We start from the raw sequence: 10,014 nt of genomic DNA, 5'->3' as shown, positions 1-10,014 counted from the left end.
TAGAAAGAGAGAGCAGATTTCTCCTGTATTGGCTTCCCTTCATTGGCTTCCTGTTAAATCCAGAATCAAATTAATCAGGCTTATCTTATCATCTTATCTTAATGACCTTGTAGTACCATATCACCCTATTAGAGCACTTCGCTCTCACACTGCAGGCTTACTTGTTGTTCCTAGAGTATTTAAAAGTAGAATGGGAGGCAGAGCCTTCGGTTTTCAGGCCCCTCTTCTGTGGAACCAGCTTCCAGTTTGGATTCAGGAGACAGACACTATCTCTACTTTTAAGATTAGGCTTCAAACTTTCCTTTTTGCTAAAGCACATAGTTAGGGCTGGACCAGGTGATCTTAGTTACACCGCACGGCCAAGGTTTGAGATTTTGGTGATTTGATGACATATAAAGAAAACTGAATTCAGTCAAATTTTATTATCACCAACAAAAACAACTGTTGAATATCCAACTCACAACATATTTGTCACACCGTTAGGCATCTCATAGCAGTGCAAAAGGTACCTTTCCACATCCTCATGAAACGCTCTGGGTTCTCAATTGAATTCAATAGAAATCATGCTTAGAGAAGAGGCTCCAGCCATCCATTCCAGCCCCAACCCTAACCTTAACCATAACATGAACCCTATCACAAAGTGTTTTCCAAAGTGATTCATGATCAAAAGTACATAATGCTTTGTAGTGATGGGAATTCCGGCTCGTTTTAGAGAACCGGCTCTTCAGGTTGTTTTGTTGCTTAAATTAATTTATTATCAACAATAATATAAAATTATGCACAAAAGTTATTACTAATGTAAAAAAAAACCTGTGGTTTTATTTATATATGTTTATATATAAATATATACAGTGGCCCCTAGAGACAAAGCACGTACAAACTCCAAAACACATTGCTAGCATTAACTGAACATCCAAAACAGAGCTACCTAGATCACTTAAATTACACAGTTGAAAGCATATGTGTATTGTTTGTGTCAACACTGCCCCCTAGCATCCTGGAGCACTTCTGTTGTGTTTTGGAGTTTGCACGTGTTTTAGAGTAGGGGGCACTGTAAATATACTTTTATTTATTCACTCCACATAAAATGTAATAAATAAATTATAAAATACAAAAACCAACCCTTTACATTTCAACTTTTAACTATTTAAATTTTCAGCTTTTTCCTTTTAAACAAATTCAATGCACACAACACTGCAAACCACAACACAATAAGATAGTGGTGCAACGGATCAAAAATCTCATGGTTCGGATCGAATCACAGTTTTAAGTCACGGATCGGATCAATTTTCTGAGCAGCAAAAAAAGAAAAAAGACAAAGATTTAACATTTACTTATTTACTTATTGAAGTATTTTTTGCCTGTTAAAAACATTCAACTCAAGACTCATTCCATGCGATTGTTAAAAAAAAATTATGGTACAATATAGGGCAGTATAGGGCTTTGTATCTACCACTCAAGTCAATTCAATTTTATTTATAAAGCACCAAATCACAACAACAGTCGCCTCAAGGTGCTTTATATTGTAAGGTAGACCCTACAATAATACATACCGCTCATTATATCGCACTCTGCTGTGATATAATGAGCTGTCACGGTCACGTAGCTTTCCGTTGCCCTGGAGGTCCATCCATTTGTAGTAGTTAGGGCAACAGAAGATGCCTGGGACAGTTCAGCCACAACTTAAATATTTTCCTGCTCATACATGCTTGGAACGATCTTGCCACTAAAGTGGACGCAAACGGGATATCATAGCGTGGCTCAAGCACGTTCATCACAGTTTAAGCCCCTTGTTATGCACAAAGGAATACGGCCTCCCGTCTGCAGCTAAACACCACAATAGCTTTTGTAATAGCTTTAGCCCGGTCGGACTGGGCAGCAAAGAGCTGCTTAAATGCCGCAAACTCCTTTGCTCCGCCACTTGGACCGCTAGCGCTGGCCATAACTATCGCTTGACAGACACACCACACGCACCATACACATACTTTTTTTTCTTCTTTTTCGAATCTTCAGATCAGGTGCGTAATCCGAACCGTGGAGTGGGATCGGTTCGGATTACGGATCAACCGTGATCCGTTGCACCTCTACAATAAAATATAAATTAAAATATGCAAAACAAAAAGAGGATGCACATTCTCTGTCTTATAGGCCGGGATGATTATTTGAGAGAGTGTTTTCCTGCTTGGAATTGCATACATAGGATTCACTGCATGAATAAATTTTCTGAATCCTTTATCATCCACAACTGAAAATAGTTGTGGATGATTACTATACCTTTCTAATGTGATGTTGTTGTCCCTGGCTCTCTTTCTCTCCCTCCCGCTCTGTTCCTGTGCTACTGAGTGTAACTACCGCCCCTCCCCCCTCTGCTCAGTGCAAGCACAAGGCTCGTGTGCGGAGTGACACGGAAAAAAGTGTGTGTGTGAGAGAGAGAGGGTGAGAGAAAGAAAAAAACCCTCATGGCTAATAAATCCGGCTCACGTCGTTCACTTCAAAGAGTCGGCTCTAACGGTGTGTTCACACCGAACGCGATAGAGGCGGCCAGAGCGTCAGGTTTACATGTAAAGTCAATGGAAAGAGCGCGATGACACGCGATTGCGCGTCCGGCGAAAATTCGGAGGCATATTTGCGTTTTTTAATTTAGACCTGGTTTAATTCTGGTATAGTTGAATATTTGTATATAATCCCTGCAGCTGTCAGACTCTATAACAGGGGTCACCAGCCTTTCTTAAATCTGAGAGTTAGATAAAATTGTGAAGTTTGGTTCATCTTTAGTTGTATGATTCTATCTAGCATATTCTATCTTGATATGCTGTCTTATCACAGGTTAATTTTTCAAAACTATTAACAATGATTTAAGCAAGGAAAGGGCTACATCTCAACATACAACTCTTTATTTCTATTAATGTCTTACTTCATTCCTACCTGACTGACATGTTGAGGGATTATAAGTCATTGGCTCACTGTAGTGGTAAAAGTTGCTACCAATCAAATTATGATATTTGAAAGTTAAAACAAAACACAACTGACTGTTTTATATTATATCTAATATATATTATGTAATTATCCTTATAATTACAAAATGTTTCATGTAAGATTTATGTTTTGTAATTTAAATCTGACATCACAAAAGTATTTTGGAATTTGAATAATGTATTTTGTAACTGCAGTACACATAATACTAATTTTGAACAATTTTGTCCAGGTTCCTTGCCACCGGGGACTCCTTCAGGACCATCGCGTTCAGTTTCAGAGTCGGTGTGTACACGGTGTGCCAGATCAGCCCCCAGGTAGCGACGGCCATCTGGGACTGTCTAGTGGACGACTTCATGGCTGTGCCTTCAGCTGCAGACTGGCGGTCCATCACAGAGGGATTCCAGGAGCACTGGAACTTCCCTCTCTGCTGTGGAGCTCTGGATGGGAAGCACGTCCAGATGAAGGCCCCCCATATATCATATAGGAGACACACACATTGATATACACTAAATATTTATTCCATTTCTTTTTTTGTGGTGCCCAAATTTATGCACCTGCTTGATTTTGTTTAAACAATTATTGCACACTTTTTGTAAATCCAGTAAACTTCTTTTCACTTCTGAAATATCACTGTGTGTGTCTCCTTTATGATATTTAACTGACATTTTTTATTGTAACAACCAACGATTTATACAGGAAAATACTGGCTATTAACAAGGTTGCCCAAACTTTTGCATCCCACTGTATTAGTATATTTTGTCATTAGTATAATATGAAATAAATTCTACATGTGTCAAGTCGTGTGCCAACATTTGGTGTGTAGTAGAACTGAGACATTAGTCATTATAAAAATTTATTTGAAATAATATTAAAATTCTCAAACAGAAAAACATTAAACATAAATATATAAAATATAAGTATTTACAGAGAGACAGGAATAAAAAGGACCCAGCTGCTCTCCAGAGCAGGAACAAGGCTGAGGAGGAAATGCTCCATTGGAGACTGGCGTGGCCTCTTCAGGAACTCCAGGATGGCCAGCTCCACCACCGATGGACCGTCCTGGGACCCGTCCCTCATCTGCCTCGGAGCTGTCCTCCTCTGTGGGCGTGTAAAACAGCACAAAACACAAAGAAATGAGAAGGCTGCTACTAGATTTTAATTTCAACATTGAAAAGAAAAAAAAAACAGGATATAATCAGATTGGTTGAAGATATTTAGTAAAGGTGATCACAAGGGAATCCCACCGAGTAAAAAGCTATCAGTGCGTGCTGTACATCTGATGCTACAATTACATACCTGTGGGTGCAGCAGCAGGAGCTCAGGGACTGGGGAGCAAAGAGAAGCAACAGGGGATGCTCTGCTGCAGAATCAGCTGGTTCTATCAAGACAATATTAAATGTTAACAGGTTTTAAACAATAGTCAAAGAGAAAGTATATACAGTGGTCCCTCATTTATTGCAGCAGGGGTGTCAGAATAATAGCCCCTCGCCACGCACTTTATACACTTTTTTTCCCCACACACATGAACATTACTCACAGTTCTCACAAGTTGATTCTCAAAGTGCAAACCTTTGTAGATTGTAAAACGTAAAAGTATTATTTTGCCGTGTTTTGTCTTCGTCTGCCTGCCACTTTCGTGCGCCTTTTTCCCTCGCGGTGCAGGTGTCTATTTCCAATGAGGGTCATAGTTATGGGTGTTTTTGTGCTGTTTTATCTATTGGATGTGATGGTTATCAAAACAAAACATGATACATTTGACAAGCGCAGGAGACACAGCACGGAGGAGATTTGTCAAAAAGGCTGCAGAATGCAATGCTGTACTGTGCAAAAAAAAAGAAAAAGAAAAGAAAAATCAGCGAAAAAGCGAGGCAGTGACGGATAAGCGGGACCACTGTGTGCTGTTTATTAATAAACAAAATATATTCCTATATGACAACATGCATAAAAGCAGAACGGTATTTGTACATCAGTGGGAAAATAGCGGTGGCTTGCTAGCTTTTGTGCAGCTTCCCCGGGTCAGTGAAAAATGTAAAAAGAGAAATGAATGAACTTACCAGGTTGCCCGATCTCTTCACATTTCTTCCTCCAAGCTCGGTCCTTTATATTCCTGTCTCGGTACACAAAGCAGCTGGTGTCGTACAGCTCCGGGTTGTTTGCTACGGCGTTGATTAGCCTTCCCTCCATTAAAGAATGAAGGGCTTTGGCTGGATCTGCCCCTTTGACCTGGTTACAGCCATGTCACCAGGCTCCTGATTGGTTGTCGCGGCGCGATTTGACGCTGGAGTTCAGATTTTTCCAACTGAGCGGTAGAGGCGAAACATGCGTATGCACAAAATTCAACACAAAAACTCACGGTTTTTTTCGCGAGTCAAACGCGCCAGACGCGGTACACTGATGCGCGTTTCACGGGTTTTGGCGTTGTCGCGACGCAAATATGCTTCCGAATTTTCGCCGGACGCACAATCCCGTGTCATCACGCTCTTTCCATTGACTTTACATGTAAACCTGACGCTCTGGCCGCCTCTATCGCGTTCGGTGTGACATGGAAAAAAGTGTGTGTGTGAGAGAGAGAGGGTGAGAGAAAGAAAAAAACCCTCATGGCTAATAAATCCGGCTCACGTCGTTCACTTCAAAGAGTCGGCTCTAAGAGCCGTTTCGTTCACGACCGACACATCACTAATGCTTTGTTAGGTTGATTTTCGTGCCACACGTAAAATCCGTTTATAGATTCATTCCAACCCGCTCTCATCCTAACGTGTAACATACAACTGTAACAATTGTCACGGCCGTCGGTACGTTGCGTGCTGGGATGGGAATGTGTTGGAATGTACAATCTACAAAGGACTGTGAGCCACATATTTATACTGTAATACCTGTTCTAAGTCCTAAGTGCTGACAAATGTCACCCATATTACAAAATATGACGAAGTAACAAAAAATAAACTGAAATGAAAATAAAAAGGAAAACTGAATCAAAACTAATACAAAATACAGCAGCTCTAATAACTCTGATCTAGATGGTGGTTAATGGAGAGCAGTTCAGCCTCTCAGCTGCTTCCCAAACCAAACAGATCATTACATTAATCCTCATAACCAAGATAAAGCTGAACCTAAAATAGTCCTGTCCTAATGGTAGTTATGGTGTCCAGTGGAAGGTGACACAGGCCAGGTTAGCTTGCAGACTTTGACTTTGTAGAGTTTGTCTCTGTTTCAGAAAAAGTTTTTATTTCAATGTGCAGTTATTGCTAGTTTTTGTGACTTTGGGAGATTTTATTCCACTTTTCCATTTTTTCCAGTGCCTTTCTTAATTTGATTATTTTCCCTTCTGAATGTCCACCCAGTGTGACATTCCCTCCTGCTTTTAAAAGTGAATTTTTAATTCCAGGATTTCCTGCAGTGTCACTGACCCTCTGAGTCGTACCTGATGCAGGTGTGTGCAGAGAGCTCTTACCTTGGGTCAGGAGCATCAGCCCAGCAGCCAAACACATCACTTTGTAGAAAGCCATCGCTGTAAGATCCATACCTCCAGACCTGCTGAGGCATAAATAACCTTCTTCTCTCCTCCTCCTCCTCTCTGTCTGTCTGCATTAAACACACCTCTCTCATACCTTTTCTCCTTCCTTTGTGTCCAGCCTCACATACAGTTCACTATGAGCCTTTTCCTTTATCTTTGCCACCTCTCTCTTAGCACCCAGCAGTCCGGTATACTTCCTTCAGCTCCCTGACTATCCCACTTTTTCTTTGCTAACCTCTTCCTTTGAATGCTTTCCTGTACTTCCTCATTCCAACACCAAGTCTTCTTCGATACACCAAACACCTTCTTGGATGTTTCCCTCAGCACTTTCCCAACTATCTGGTAACTCTTTCTTTCCACCCAGAGCTCTTCATCTCTTATTTTAGCTGCTTCCTCTTCTTGATGTCTAAAGTCTTCCTACTGTCTGCCATCCAATTCTCCCCTGAGACCACTGTGCGGTCTCATATCTCAGATTGCAGGTTCTACAAAAGACATAATTTTATCACCCAGCAACATCAGTTTATTTATTTATTTTGTTTATGTCAAACACAAAATGTAACGAAAAACAGCAAATATTTTGGTGATGGTTAAAAGATTCTGGTTCATCCATCCGTCCATTACCTTCCACTTATCCAAAGTCAGGTTGTTTCTCTGATCAGTATGAAAAATCCACTTATTTCCTATGATTTGAATCAGGTTTTGTGAATGAATGATCTAGATACACAAGCTGAAGATACACAATACATCTGTTCTGTGAAGGAAACCGATTCATTTCCATCCATATTTATCTGCAGTGACAGCGGGACTGACACAATAGGAAGTGCCAACAATGAGCATGCCCAGGAATAAACCGGTCAGACTGCACCAGGTTTCCCCGAATGAACAAATGAACTGCGTTCACTGCCAGTTATATAACGTGAAAGTGTAGTCTTCTATTTCTCAGTGATAGCTCCAGTTTTCTTTATTTTGTAGAGGTGGCATGGGGAGACTGAGGGCAATATTACACTTACTCTGCACATGCTCAGTAGGAGTGCAGTTACTTCCCTTATGCAGACGAGAACAAAACTGATTCTCTCAGAAGGAAATGAAGAAGACACCCTTGACTCACAAAGACAATAGAGATTATTTATATTTTCTATGGTTATATGTGTGTGTATATTTAGGGGGGGGGGGGGGGTCCAAATTCATGGGCTGCATCCTCCTGAGGCCGCATTTGTAGACTGATTATGTCACAGTGATGAAGACTCCTCCAAATGCGGCCGAGAAATGCGTCCTCCTTTTCTCAAGATTTGAAGGATGGGTCGGGTGTGTCTTTCGTGGCCCACCATATCCCAGAATTCATAGCGCGGCCCAGCCAATTCCAGTTTCCAACAATGGCGGCTGCTACTAAGTTTTAAAATTACTCTTATTAATCTTTCTGGGTCACAAAATAAACTTTTAACATATTTTCAGGTGAGAATGTAGCTGTGTAAACTTCAAATATCTGCTCGGTTTATCAAGACATCACATATGACGTCTGTTATCAACCAGCTCGATAGCTGACCGGGAGCTCGTGTGTCACTAGAGCCGGCGAGAACGGAGAACTCCCAGCACATAATTTTCAGATCATCGCGGTCTTTCGCTACTCAGGTTAAACATGATGTATAATTCACTTAGATAACCTAAAAATGTTGTTGTTTGGCTTTTTTCAGTGTTTCGCTGTTCTTTGTCGGAGCATCTGTTTGTCATGCCCTGTGTTACCACAGCCCTCAGTCTCCTCGCGTTTCAGGTTTAGTTTCTTGTTTCTCAGTTTTCCCTGTTTAGGTTTTCCTTAGTTTCTGTTCATGCCACCCCTGCTTCTGTTTGTATCCCCACACTTGTAAATAAAATCACTCGAGGTAACCAGTGCCAGCTCTTGTGTCCACTTCTCTCTCGCATGATTTGCCTCTACAAATTGTGACACCTTTATTTTTCAGTACTGGTGTGCGTAACATGTATTGTGTTCATATTACCTCTGTTTTGCTAATCTCATGCATATTTAGCATAACTACATCTTACTAATTAGCCTTAATAGTGTAATGGTCCATAATGTGGGTTCAACCACTCTGTGACTTTTTTCCTCATTTTTACTGTAAGCTTTTTAGGTGTAACTGATAATGTTAATACAGGTCACCTGATTTAAAAAAAAAACAACAACCCCTGTTTCTCATGAAATACTGTAATGGAAACATTATGTGAATATTTTATTTCTGAAAGCAAATAGCAAGCTCGATCTGCCAGTAAGTGATAACAAGAAGAACAGGGAACAGGTATGTTTACAGGCATGCAGAAGTGCAGGTTCATGTTTGTAGTGCCAGGAATGGACCTGAACTCAGTAAGAAAAACTTCCACTTGTTAAAGGAGATGATAGATGATAAACAAAGAGGCCAAAAGAGATCTTATGACACTTTTTTGTAAATAAGCAGGTTATTAAAGACTTGAATCCAGAGCAAGTGAAGAGCCTGCACATGCTCAGTTTGAGACACCAGAAACACACAGGAGTTTTTTTGAGACAGAAAAATTACAACAAACAATGTGATGCCAATAAACCAGGAAAAAAAAAAACATGAGCAGAGACTCCACATTTTCTTTGCAAACAAGAACATTGCCATCACTGTCATTCTTAGTAAGAATAAACTTGATAAGCATAGTTTTCTTTCATATTTTTCTGATATTGGTGAGGTAGAGTAGTCTTTATTCAGTTCGATTTTATTTAAAAAGCTCAACAAGTAACATCAAGTCAACTTTTTATTGTAAGGTAGAAACCCTAATAATCAAACAACCCTCTATAAGCAAGCACTTGGCAATAGTGGAAAGGAAAAACTCAATCTTAACAGAAAGAAACCTCCAGCAGACCCAGGCTCAGTCAGCCTGACATGACTGGCTGGGGGTGAGGGGAGGAAGACAGGACAAAGAGATTAATAATAACTAATAATTAAATGCAGAGAGGTGTGTAGACACAGAGTAAGTGAAAAATTCAACACCACTGGTGCTTTAGTTGATTCAGTATCAATTAATTGACCCCCTCTCGGGGGCCAGCCCAAGACTACCAAGGTGTACCTAATGAAGAGGCCAGTGAAGTGAGTGTAAGTCATTCTCTAGTTAAAATGCCAGTTACTCAATTATTGTTCAAAAGGTTGTTTTGCATTGTAGATGAGTGTGTAGACTACACAAAAGATAAAACAACATTACCCTGAAAGATTTTTGTGAATTAGTGGTTTCATCAAACTCCAACTTCACCTTGAAAGATGCAGCGATATCATCCACTGAGTAAGAGATGCTTTTTTCTTTTCTCTGAGAATTCCTGTTCTTTCTCATCTTTCATTGATCTTCTTAAAATTATTTTTTTCTAATTTTTAACCACAATCATAATTTGCATTTTTATTCTAATCATAAATCATCATCATAATCTGTCAGATTTGTACAACACAAAACAAACTTTCCAATCATAACAAAAGAATAGGTTTTAACAAAGCTGTGGACAAACGGCGAGTCGAAGCTGGCCT

The sequence above is a fragment of the Pelmatolapia mariae genome, linkage group LG4 (assembly GCF_036321145.2).
Source record: "Pelmatolapia mariae isolate MD_Pm_ZW linkage group LG4, Pm_UMD_F_2, whole genome shotgun sequence".
Classification (NCBI taxonomy): Eukaryota; Metazoa; Chordata; class Actinopteri; order Cichliformes; family Cichlidae; genus Pelmatolapia; species Pelmatolapia mariae.
This window is presented reverse-complemented; position numbering follows the sequence as displayed.